This window comes from Durio zibethinus, chromosome 19, assembly GCF_047325235.1.
Source record: "Durio zibethinus cultivar Kanyao isolate XHJ-2024 chromosome 19, ASM4732523v1, whole genome shotgun sequence".
Taxonomy (NCBI): Eukaryota; Viridiplantae; Streptophyta; class Magnoliopsida; order Malvales; family Malvaceae; genus Durio; species Durio zibethinus.
The window spans coordinates 3,861,206-3,875,221 of record NC_143180.1 but is presented as its reverse complement, the minus strand read 5'-3'; positions in this window follow the sequence as shown (position 1 = coordinate 3,875,221).

Here is a 14,016-nt window from a genome sequence, read left to right as displayed (position 1 = left end):
ATAGACAAATGGAGAGAAAAGAAGAGAGAGAGAAAGGAAAAACAAAGGAAAAAGGAAAGAGATTGATCTCAAGATAGAGTAAGTGGCAACAACAGACCTAAAAAGGAAAAAAAACAATAAAAAAAGATGGGGACGTGTCAACAGTGGGTAGCATTGTCTACATTTGCCCGATTGCCCCTTTCTTCTTTGGGAATGGGTTTGATTTATTATATACATTTTTCTTTTTTGTATTTTTACCTTTGAAATATGTTTTTTTATTGATATTTTATAAATAAAAAACTATTAGTGTCAATTTTTTACAGCCTAATTAAATATGATTACTATGATTGATTCACGATTATGTCTTATTAAAATAAAATTAATGGTGCATATACAAACTTAGGATATTGTTTTTTGGTGATTCCTCTCACAAAAACTTTTTCAATCTTTTCTTAGTCAAATTTTAAAACTCTAGACTCTTATGTTTTTCAAAGCTTAATTTGATCTTAATTATAACTTATGGGATAATTATGCTAAATCGTAATTATGTACATATATATATATATTGAAGGATGAAAAAATTCGACCACAATTTTTTGAGAAAGAAAACATATATTAATTATTGAATTAAATGTTAATTAAATAATCATAGATTTTTATTGTAAAAAATAAAATTCACATGTTTTTTGTGCTTAATTTTGATCTAAATGGTAATAGATTGAGACTAACATCTTAGATTTATTAATTAAAGTACTTGGATAGTTGGATGTTTTAATTAACTTTAGAGATTTAAGAGTTAGGCAATGATTCTCATTTCAATAAATGGATGCCAGAGACGAATTAACAAAACCAAATTACATGAAATAAATAAATACAAAAAAAAAAATCAAGCCTAAAATATTGTACATCATTTCTTTTTGACCAAAAAAAAAAGTTACTTAATTATTAATTTAAAAACCCAATGCAAATTGGATTAATATATATTAGAATTAGATGCATGAGTTCCACTTTATAAAATTTTAATTTGTTGTTTTCAATCCTAAAAAAATGTCTAACATAAACCAATTCCCTCTTTAGATATGGCCAGGAGTTGACTTTCATAAGTTTCTTATTAACAATATAGTATTAACCCTAATATATATATATATGAAATAAACAATGTAAAAACAATTGTGTTTGTCCAATTTTAATTATTTAATATATACCATGAATTATTTTGCTCGAAAATTGATTTACATAATTAATACATATATTATATATGAATAATTATAATTGAATATTTATAAATAATTCAGGCATAGCCTAATGATTATTATTTCTCTATTAAAAATTTTGAGTTTTAAGACTCAAATCTCATCATAATTAAACATTTTTATTTTTTTTTTTAACATTGACTCTAGGTTATTTAATTTCTAACAACTTTTTTAACATAGAAAAATAAATTATATTTTGTGAATTTTTTAAATATTTAAAATATTAAAATTTAAATTTTGATTATTAAAATTAAAATTTTAATATTTTATCGATAAATTAGAATGTCGGCAACTTTATCATGCGGATTGAATCCAATTAACACGTGAAAATTATAGTTATGTAGTAACCCTTAATTACCACTCTATGTCGGTAACTATAAAATAGTAGCTATATATTATATATTTTTCTCCTTCCCATATCAATAAAGTTTTATTCCTAGCTACAAATAGTGAAATTCACATGAATCATTATATATTTATGGATTCAAACTTATCCTTGGTCGGTCCACCATGTGTGAATTCTCACAAAAAACCACACAAATTTTCACACTATATACTAAATAAAATTAATTAATTATATGTCAAGTCATATCGTGTCGGTCCACATGGCAGTCGGCAGCTAATGATGGACGGAGATGTCATACCCTAATCTTAAAATGCAATGTGACTAACTATTTATAAATAGAAACTTTCTAATTGAAAAACCATGCATTACACACCATAAATTTCTTTGAATATGTTTTTTTTTTTAATATTAAATAAATTTTTATATTCATTATCTATAAGATTCAATTTTTTGAAATGTATTTCAAAAATAAAATCTTGCTTTAACAAAATCAACTTACTCAAAAAATAATTAAATTCGAACAAAATCTAAAAATATTGATAAGCATTTTTTAAAAAATAATGGCCAAAATAAAATACCAAAAACTAAAATTTTGTAGCGTGTACGTGGTCCTTGTATCGGTGCTTCAAGTAATCTGACGGTTGGGGATGCTTTTATCTCCTAGAATGGACCCCACAAAAACAAAAATATAAAGGCAGAAAAGTACATTGAGCGAATTATGTGTTGGAGATGTAGCTGATTTTTTCCTATAATTGTTTTTATTGTTTTTTATTAAAACAATTAAAAGAAAAAGACGAAGAAGCGGACATTGAACTGTTATTACACGGATTTGTCCTTTCCTTGAGATTTATGACTGACGTGTCCTTGACGTTGATAACATGGAGACTTTTTATTGTGTGATGCTCAGACCTTGACTTTGGTTCAACGTCGTCATCACCGTTTATTTCGTTGACCGTTCCATAGTTATATTTTTCTTTGATGAGAAAGAAATCACAAAAAAAAAAAGTGTTATGGCTCAAACTTAAAATGAAATAAAACAAAAATACTTATAACTCATGATTTAGCTCAGTTTGTTTATCAATCTCTAGCCATAAGATCAAAGATTAGTTAGAAATAAAGGCTATAAGTTTCCCCGACATTTGTGCTTTTAAATGGGGATTATATATACTCGTAGGATAAGAGTATTGGATTTAGATGATTTGATTTTTTAAAATTCGACATATTACTAATAATCCTAGCTCGACCCAACTTAACAAATGAAAATCTAATTTAAGGATAATAAGTCAACATGTTCATGTATTTTTAGATAATAAGTTAAGTTAATTTTAGGTAAACTCGAGTTAAAATGATTAAAATATTATTATTTAACTTATGAGTTATTCTTTTTTTAAAAAATCATTATATTTTAATGATTACAAAATACTTTTAATGCAATCATTATTAAAAAATAAACATTAATAATTTTAAATTTTAACATTTATTTTTTTTTTGTCAACATATTACGATTTCTTTGAAAGTACTAAGAAATCTTTTAAAAAATTAGATTTCATAATATTATTTTTATATTATAATTTTTTTATCAAAAAGTAGCAAAAAATTATAAAAAAATTATATCTCTAGATTTCGATATTCTTTTTACCAAAAAAGACCTTTAAAATTTGTATAGAACTCTGGATTGAAAATATCAAGTTTTAATATTCCACAAATCGAAAGTCTCAATTCTAGCCGCAAACAATGACAAACTCGGCGCCGTTTGAGTAATTTTAATTCATAAATGACATTTTTAAATATCGTTACCTTCCTTTTGTACTGTCGACTTAAAAAAAATTAATGTTGTACTTATGATAAACAGCTATACTTATGATCAATAAGATGTGAAATCATTTTAAATATTCTACTATTGTTCTCACCTATCAACCCACCTTACATTGGTAAGGCATAAAATTTTATATTCCAATTTATATATAAAAAAGAGTTGGGTTGATTATAGATGAAAGATTATTGAAATTTTTTTATAATTGCTGCATACAACTTTTTAAAATTTTTTCATAAAATACTATATATAGATAAAATTCTTGAAAAAAAAAAATATACATAAGAAACTCGTTAAATATTAAGTTACAGAATTTAAATTTGAAACTAAATCTTGGATTTATAAAATATCATCTCTTAAGATGACCATTTACGAATTAATATTTAGTTATTTAAATAAAATTACCAATAATTTGTTATGAGGTTTCAATGTATATTTTTTCCCACATTATAAACTTGATATTGTAAGGTATTAAATATTGGGGTATGAATGCCTGTACCCTAGTATTTCCAAGGGTGGACCCAAGGAAGGGAATCACGTGCTTGATAAATACGCTATACTTTTCAGCTCAAAAATGCCTCTTCGGTTGAATCAAAAGGCCGATGGGTTGGACCGCACATACATACATCAAGTTATCTAGTGTTAGTCTTCACATTCGTGGCTAATTACGACTTAGCCCCGTACTATAAACCAACAAATGGAATAAAGAATTAACTTTGATTCTATATTCTTTTCAAGGTTTACCAATTTTTTATATTTTAGCCCTTCCATTTCGGTTAACTCAAAATTCGGTGTTTGAAAATCTCGAATTTGATTATTAAAATAAATAATTAGATGAAGGTTTTATTTCGTAAAATGAATAAAAAAAATGAAAAGCTAAAAAATTAAAAAAGAACTAAGTGAAAAGATACTAGAAAATGTATTACTTCTTTCTATTGGAGTGTTATAGAAAGATTAAAAAAAAACTAAAAGAAAATTATATTTTTTTGTCAAAAATAACAAATACGCCTCTAAATTTTATTATTTTATTTAAATAATTTTTTATATTTTTATTTTATATAAATAAAGTCTTAAACTTTAATTTGTACCCAAATTATATAAATCATAACGGTTTAGATCAAATTTGGTTCAATTTTTTAAATAATGCATAAAATTATAAATTTTTAAAAATTAATTCGAATTTAAACAAAACTTTCATACAATCCAAATCAAATTCTACTTGTTCATTTCAATTCTGTTCATCAAATTTTAAAATTTACTTTTTTATTTTTATATATTATTTTAATATGATTTTTAATATATTTAATTATGTTAAGGTAAAAATAATTTTTTATTTTATAAAAATTTAAAATATATAAGCTAATAAAAATATATAACTCAGTTCAATTTTTTTTAGATTTTCATTTCTCGATCTAAAATCTAATCCGAACCTAATAAATATATTTAATATCTAAATTTAATTCAAATCGAATATAAAAAATTGATTCAAACCGAACCAAATATTACTATTTTGAATCGATTTTTTATTTTTTTAATTTTTTTCTCACCCAACCATATAAACCCTTAACATTTAATTTGTATCTAAATAAGCTTTTTAACTTTAATTTGTACCTAAATAAATCCTTAACATAAATTAATTTTTCATTTAAAGTAAAAACTTATTTAGATATCAATTAAAAGATAAAAGTTTATTTGGATACAATAAAAACATAGGAGTTTTCTTTTTAAAATTCAAAATAATTCAAGAGCTTTTTTAATAGTTTAACCATTTTCTTTTAATCCATTGGTTGATAAAGTTGAGAAATGAAAAGAAAAAATGAAATTTATATTATTTTGTCATTATAGCATTTGTAAATTATAATATAAAATATAAAATCTAAATATGATAAACAATCTTATAAACATGCCATACTAAACTCCCACTTCTCTCATTTTCTCTCATCTTATATATTTTTTTGAAATGATTTTTTATGAATAACGGTGGGAAATGGTCACCTTTCATGTTTGATTTCCTCTCACTTTTCTCTCTAAGATTTAGTTTAGCATTACTGTTACAGTTGAAAAAAAAAAAAACTAGGTTTGAAAAGAATGCATTTAAAAAATACTATAAAAATTATGATTTAATATATTTAAATATTCAAAATTACTGTAAAAAATTAAAATATTTAAAAAGAAAAAAATTTATTTTTGTCAAAAATAAATAATTAAGTGGATATTTGATCATTTTATCTTTAAATCATAATTTTCAAACCCACCCAAAATTCAAGGGTGATAGAAATTTTATATAGTATTAAAGCAAACACTGTTTTCATTCATATTCTCTTTGTATAATAGCTTTATTCTGTCTACGATTAGATATTAAAGCCACATGATTAGCACTTTAAACACGTGAAATTCATGACTCTAGATGGATCTACTATTCCTATACGTGAGACACGTGAAGAGAACATATCACAGTGATGATAAAAGAAATTTCACATCAATTAAATGGAAACGATCTTATATATAAAATATAATAAGAATTACTTTTAATTGAGACCTAATACTTTGATTAAAGAACATAAGCTTATAAAATTAATTCAAATAAATTATTGGGCAGTTAAGAATAATTAAGGTTGCCCCACCACCATAGCAACTTTTTCTGGCTGTCCAACCTTTGGCTGGTCAGCTACAAAGGCTAGAACAATCTATCAAAGAAGATTCTTTTTTTTAATTATTATATTATAAAAATTATTTCATATATTATTGATACAATTTTTTTATTTTTTTAGTAAAATTAATAAATTTATTAAGTTATATTTGAAATAATTAATTTGATAAATAAAAAGATATGTGATAATATTTTAATTTTTTTAGGATGATGTATAAAATAGTAATTTTTTATATATTAAAAAAATAAAATAATTGGTAATTCGGTTTTCTCATGGAGGGTATTTTAATAAATTTATTAAAGGAAGCCAACTACCAATTTTGTGGAGGAAATAATGAAGAGAAGAGAGAGAAACCTAAATGGCGAGGTAGGAGAGGTCTTGTCAGCCGTCACCAACACAAAAATAAAACCAAAACGACCAATAAATTGCACCAACAAAAGGATAAAATACTATGGTGGACAAATCAAGGCCGTCCACTTACTCCATTTGGTAACAAAAAGATTGATTTGAGATCACCTAAAATCTTTAATTTTTCTTCTTCTTTTTTTTTTAATTTTTCATGCCATCCCATGTTTGAACCTTTCCCTTTTGGGTAATCTTTACCTTAAAAATATTCTTTTTTTATTCCATTTTCTATTTAGGGAAATGAGGTAATCCCCACTAGCCTTCTTTAAAGAATTGCCTTTGATTTGAGGTATCATAAGAGAGAAAAAAAAAATGATTCCTTGTTTGTTTGATGTGAAATGACACCTACTAAAACATCTAGTAATTGCTAACTTAAAAATTATCATAATTTAATTTATAAAAAATTTTCATTAACAAAATTTATAAATATTCGTACTTAAACTAAAAATAAAATTTAACTTTTAAAAAATGTTAATATAAATAATTTTTTTCTTTTTCTTAATCATAATAATAAATTTTCGAGTTCAATAATATAAAATCGAATATTAATTATATTATCTCTAATGCTTAAGTTATGTCTTCACGAAGTATATCATTATTATATTAATCTCATCGTTATCTTTTAAGGTTTATAATTTTATTATTTTATCATGATAGATGTCATAAGATTTTTTTAATTTAAATTATAAATTAAATTCAATTATTTTATATAATTATTTTTAAAAAATAATATTTAATATATATAATATTCAAATCTTAACTCTTATATTTTCTTATTTTATTCTTAAGATTGTAACCTTATTTATAAAATACAAAAAGTTATTTGTTTGAATCTTATTTTATGTGAGTTGTTTCTTAAAATTAAAAGTATATTTATTTAATTTGTTTATCTAATTGTATGCTATTTCACTTTCATTCGTTCTCATATGTTAAAATTATTAATTATCTTTGAATCAAGGCATGAAGCATGAAACATGTACTTTAATTGAAATTATTAAATTAAGCAAAAAATAAATAATTATGAATAATTATTTCAAATACGCGTTTTGTTTAGTTAATTTGTCATATTGGGAAATTTTGATTGAATCTCCTCTTTTACTCAAAAAAAAAAAAAGTTAAAAAAAAAAAAGCATGAGTGTCATGATTTAAAAAGATAAATACAAACAATTAATTACTAATTTTAGAAATATTTTGGTATTAAATAATAAAACATAGAAGTAGTTGCTTTCAAATTAAATTCATCTTTTTTCCTTTTTTGGGAAAAAGAAGTGGACACTAAAAAATCAAGCAGTGTGATCCACAGTGGACCAATCATTATCTGCCACGTTCATGACAAATGCTTTGGAGACGAGGATAAGAAGGAATGGTGGGGCCCACTCACAAGAAACTTGTCATTTTCATGCGCTATTCAGCGCGTGAACTTTAAAAGGTAACGCAGGGTTCGGACGTGCCTTTACGTGAAGCACACGAGCACAGAAGAAGACGTCATTGCTTATATCACAATCCATTTTTTTTCCTTAACTATTTATTTTTATTTTATTAAATTGCTGATGGTGTTTGCCCACAAATTATAAAGAAATATATATATATATTTCTAAAAAAAATTCTCTATATAAAAACATTTTTTTCCTATCATGGAGAAGTTGCATAATAAAATAATCACTAGTATTAAAGCAATATAAATTTATTGGAAATAAAAAATTTTAATTTATTTTAAATTTATTCATAAAAAAGCTTTATGCTTTTTTTTTTTTTTTCTCAAAATCAAGTTGATTCTAGTTGTCTATAGATTAAAAAATAAAAGAGTTTTTATATAAAAAGCTCTTAATTAATCTACTAGACTACAACACTCTTTCCATATTTTATAACTTCCATTGATGGATCCTAGCATTTTGTTCAATACTAAGTGCATATATTTCTTGACCAAAAAAATAAAGATTCAGATTAATTTTCATTCAATAAAAAAATTAAATGAGATTAATGTTAAATTTGATATCATATTATGACTCATATTAATTTTGTCACTGTAATTCCATTTTATTAAATATATCATTATAATTTCAATTTTGTTGATTTTTTTATAAAAAGTAATGAAATTAGAATATTTCAAAAAATAATTTGTTAATGCAAGTAAAAAAGTTTCATTAATTTTTTTTTTATTTTGTGTCCAGAAATCAATAAAATTAAAAGTATAATAATAAAATTTGAGGTATAATTACAATTTTCAATATTCACTTATAGTATAGTGACAAATTTGCTCTTAATCCCTAACCAAAACCACAAAATTTTCCCTCTTTTGCTCTTTTCATTTTAGAACATTTCTTGCATTTTTTTTTTTGGGGGGGGGGGGGGGGGGGTGGGGTGGGGTGGTCAAGTTGAGTGGATAAAAGCTACATTAGACTTTTACAAAGGATCCCTTAATAAGAAGGTTAAGAATTACTATTAGATCAAAACTCAAGTTTGGGGTTTTGTAACTTAAAAAGTAAAAAATTTCATGATAACTACAAAAACAATATGTATGATTGCCTAGAAAGAGATGATAATGATTGCATATAGTTTTTTTTTTCCCATTTCAAGTGTATCTTAAAAGATACAACACAAATTATTATCATGTCTATCAACCCAAATATATAATATTTAATATGCATAGAGTTATAAAATTTTAAAGTGAAAGAAGAATATAAGAAGGAAATAAAGAAAGGAATAATTTTACAACTTGGGGAGACAAAATTATTCATTGCTAAAGTGTCCCCAAATCATAACCTTGGAGTATTACTCAAGACTTTTTTATTTATTAATGTTTATCTCTTTGATTTGTTATTATTTTCCCTTTTAAATGATGCTAAATCCATCATTAGAGATAAGGTAAATATGGTTCTCTAAATTGGATGGGGCAATGCTTAAAATCTTTTTACTTTATGAAATATAGGGTTTTGTATAAAGTGTGTACATCCTTAATGAATTCATGAATTTTTAATAATATAATAAAAATATTTTTAATTTTTATCTAAATTTAATTATTTTTTGGATGATTTTAAATATTATCTTTTTATATCAATTTTTTGTATTTAAAATTTTTCAATCAAATGCATAATTTATGATTAATGTAATAATTTTAATTACATTTAGCAAAAATGTTATTTAATATGATAATCTTAAGGCATATGTTAGTAAAATTTCTTTGAGGGTCGGGGATGTTGAATGATTAGTTTCCATTTAAGTACAAATATGATTCAAATAAAATAATAAAAATAATTTAAAATAAAAAATTAACACAATAATGATAATAAAAGATAAAAAGCAAATAAAATATTTTATTTGATTGAAGCTGATAAGAAATTAATGGATATGGTGTACTTGTGTTAGGTAACGTGGCTTCATGTCGTCCTCTCGTACCAAAGTCTTCGCCTGAATTCATATGTTTTCGGTCAGATACTTCGTTTTATTTACACAATTGCCATTATTTTGGCTTTTTTTTTTTTTTTTTCTTACGGCACGTGTTGTAAAAATGGGAAAGTGTCACTCACTGTTTGTTTGGTGGCTTTTGTTGAAAGAGAAAAAAAACATGTAGAAATGGAGAGCCTTTTCCTAGGAAAAGGCACTCTTTTGTTTTTTCTTTTGTTTTTGTTTTCAAAAATAAAATGGTTTGTTGCATAATAAGTATGAAATTAAATATATTAAATATAAAAATTTATATCTAATTTATGAAATATTATTTATTTAATTTTATAATTTGATTTCATAAAAAATATTTTATAAATATGAGTTTAAATTTTTACACATATATTATAATGAATTTTTATAATATCTTTATGCAAGATTGTGTTATTACATTGAATGAATTTGATTTTCTTAAAATATTTTTATCTTTTATTTATTTATAATTATTTATTCATGTATGTATAATTTTATAGAGATAAATTAATAAGAAAAAAATAAAAAGTATCAAATTGTATATCATAAGTATGTCACTTTTTTATTTTTAAAAATTGAATTTACGAATAAAATGTTTTAATTAGATTTTAAACCATATTTATAGATTATTATACTAAAATTTTCATATACAAGTTCTTTTTAACTTTAATTTTTATACAAAATTACATTTTTCTATAAATCTAAATGAGTTTCACTTGTTTATACTTAAGTCATGCTTATATAGTTGTATATTTCATAATTCTCTATAATATAATGATTTAGCTTATTTAATTCATACAATCAATTTTAAAAAGTAACATTCAATAAGTCTTAAATTCAAAATTTAATATTTACAATCTTTTTCTCTATTATCATATTACAATCTTTTATATATAAAAAAAAAGAATAAAAAAAAAGATGTGTTTTCTATTATTTTGATTTTATATTATTAGTGAGGAATAAATCCATTTATAAGGTATTTTTAAGATTATTCTTCTTTTTATTTTTTTCTCCTCAACTAACTAGGATGGTAGAGAAGATATCTGGCCAATTATTCATATAAAACCTAATAAAATTTCATATCAAGGGATAAAATATTAAAAAATTTACAAATTAATACCAACTAACCATATCAATTACCAACATCTTATAGAAAATCCGTATAAAGATCATAAATTTGCTAAATTAATTATCTACATCCCCATTGGGTCCCTACTCATATCTCAATATTTTTATGTACTAACTTTCAACCTAATTTTATAAATCAAAACATCGTGAATGTAGTGGGGACCCAATAGGGACATAGATGATTAATTTTGTAAATTTATTAGCTTAATATGAGATGATTAATTTTGTATTAAGCTTTATTTGAGACTAACCACTTAATTTCATATTTAATATTTAGTTCAGTTAATTCATACAGTAATTTTTAAAATATGACATTCAAGATATTTGAGATTTAAAATTTAGTACCTACAATCTCTTTTTTTATATCTAATTATACAATTATTTATTAAAAATCATCAATTAAAATGGATGCCCACATACGATAATATTTAAATAAGTAATTTATTAATTTGGGGCTAAAATATGGAAAAAAAAAAAAAACCCTTGAAGTATTCAAAACAATCTAACTAAACCCTTATACTATTTTGTTATCTAAATAAGTCTCTAAACTCTTATTTTCTATTATCAAAACTCTTCTACCCTTATATAAATGACATGTTGCATGTGGACAATGATATGACAAAAAAATGCATATATGTGTAAAAAAAAAAAAAACTTTAAAAAAAAGATAGTCTAACAACAAATTTTATTGATTAATACCATATTAAAAATAATTATAAAAATAGTAATATATAAAATTCATAAGAAATCAAATGTCTAAATTTATGTGAAAATTAATAAAATTATTAATTATTTTACTATGATAAAAAATAATTAATAAAAAATGTATATAAGTAAAATTAATGAAAAATCTACATTCATATAAAAAATATAAAAATGATTTTAATTTCCTTTTTACTAATTTTCATATAAATATAAATATTTCCTTTTATTAATTTTATATATAGATATTTCTTTTTTTGTTAATAAATAATCATTGTTATTTATTATATTTATTAAAATACAAATAATCATTGTTATAAATATGAACATTTTATTATAGTTTAGGAGTCATTCTTGATATTATCCCTATTTATTTTAATAAATGGAATTATAATTAGACATTGGGTAATTAGTTTGGTGCAAAATATTACTATTTTTGCAATGCCTTGGCCTAAAATTTGAGTGATATAGTCTAAATGTTGGATATATTTTGTTTATTTTTTTCTCAATTTTTTCTAAAAAAATGATATTTTGATGAAATTTTAATCAACATGGATCGCGAAAAATAAATTGTTAGATTAATGATTGACTCTTGCAATTTTTTCCTTGATTATTATGTAAGTTCACAAGAAAAGCAATGTCTTCTAGTGACAACTGAAAACAAAAATGAAGAGGGCATTTCATTCATTGGCCATTTTGTTATCTCCACACCCCCCCCCCCGGGAAAAAAAAAACATAATTTAATCTATTTTCTAGATAAAAACAATTTTTACAATAAAACAAATCTAAAGATGGTAATGAGATTTAGTCTCGGTGCTAAAGAAGAGGCCTTTGTAAAAAATTATGTCCTTAATAAAATTATAAGTTAAAAGATAAAAAAATCCTCGAATAAAAATTCAATAATCACAAAAATATTTATCATTTTATTGCAATCAATTAAGTTCTTAAACATCTATTTTCACCAATTAAATCTTTATTAAATGAAAGTAAGGTGAAAATTTTCATCTAATCAAAGTTCAATTAAGGTGAAAATAGATGTTTAAGGGTGTAATTAGGTGAAACTAAATATTTAAGGGTTCAATTGGATAAAAATAAAAAATTCAGAACTTGATTGATTGTAGTAAAATATTAAAAACTCAAATAATTATTGAATTTTTATTAGGGTTTCTTTGACCATTTTGCTTAAAATCATCTAAATGAAGGATTAAACACAAATAAAAATTTGAAGATACACCTCCTTGTATTACCAAAAAAAGGTCTTATAATCTTTTAAATTTTAGGTTTAAATCTTATTAGGTATAAATTTCGTCTAATTATGGGTTTCCTCCAAATTATATCTTGGTTTGTCGGTTTTTAGTTTGATATATTTATTGATTTCTCTTTACATGTAATTTCAATAGATGATTGTAATTTCTATTAATATATATAATTTCATTAAAAAGAATTCAAGATGAAAATAAGAGAATTAACATTTACAATTTTTATTGAAATTGAAAATTTATGAAAATTATGATTTTCAACTAAATCAAAAGATGAATCCAATATTTAATTTAGTTGGTTCATACAATTATTTTTAATAAATAACATTTATATTTCAACATCTATATTTTTTTTTATTCTCAAACCAAAAAAAATCTAAATCAAAAGGTTGCCATATCTTGATAATTACCATTCACAACTTGAAGTCCTACTCAACAAACAAATCTAAAATTTTTGCCAATATATTTTTTGCATTTTGCAAGTTTTCTCGTGTTCCATAAACAGGAAAAGAGAAAGGGTATCTATGTAAGTTAAAATTATATTATAAAAAAATCTATACCAAAAAAAAAAAAGAAAGTCAAATAAAATCTTTTGACTAGAGTTTATAAAATAATTTCTTCAAACAATTATTGTAGATGGTGGAAATAGAATTTTCCTTTTAAGCGTTTACCAAAAGAGAAGAGGAGAATTCTTCTCAGTCTAGGAGCACTCAACACGTCAAACTAGTACTTTGCTTCTTTAGGTTATCCTTCAATTTTTCGATGAATTGGAAAAAAAAAAAAATTGGTGCAAATATTATTGGAGAAAGAATGAATAAAAATTCCTCTCTTTTTTTTTCCCTTTTTTTTTTTCCCTCTTTTAGAAAGAACATGTGAAATATTCACACATAAATCAACAAGAAAAAAAAAAGGTGAAGTGGGTCTTTCCCATACCCAAAAATGGAAAAATTAGGCCCACATGTTGGATTTATGGCACACATGTCTTAGCTGTAAAAAACTAAACATAGAATAATTTTCTTTTTTTGTTTGACACCCAATAGGCAATGTCAGGCATATTTTAGAAATG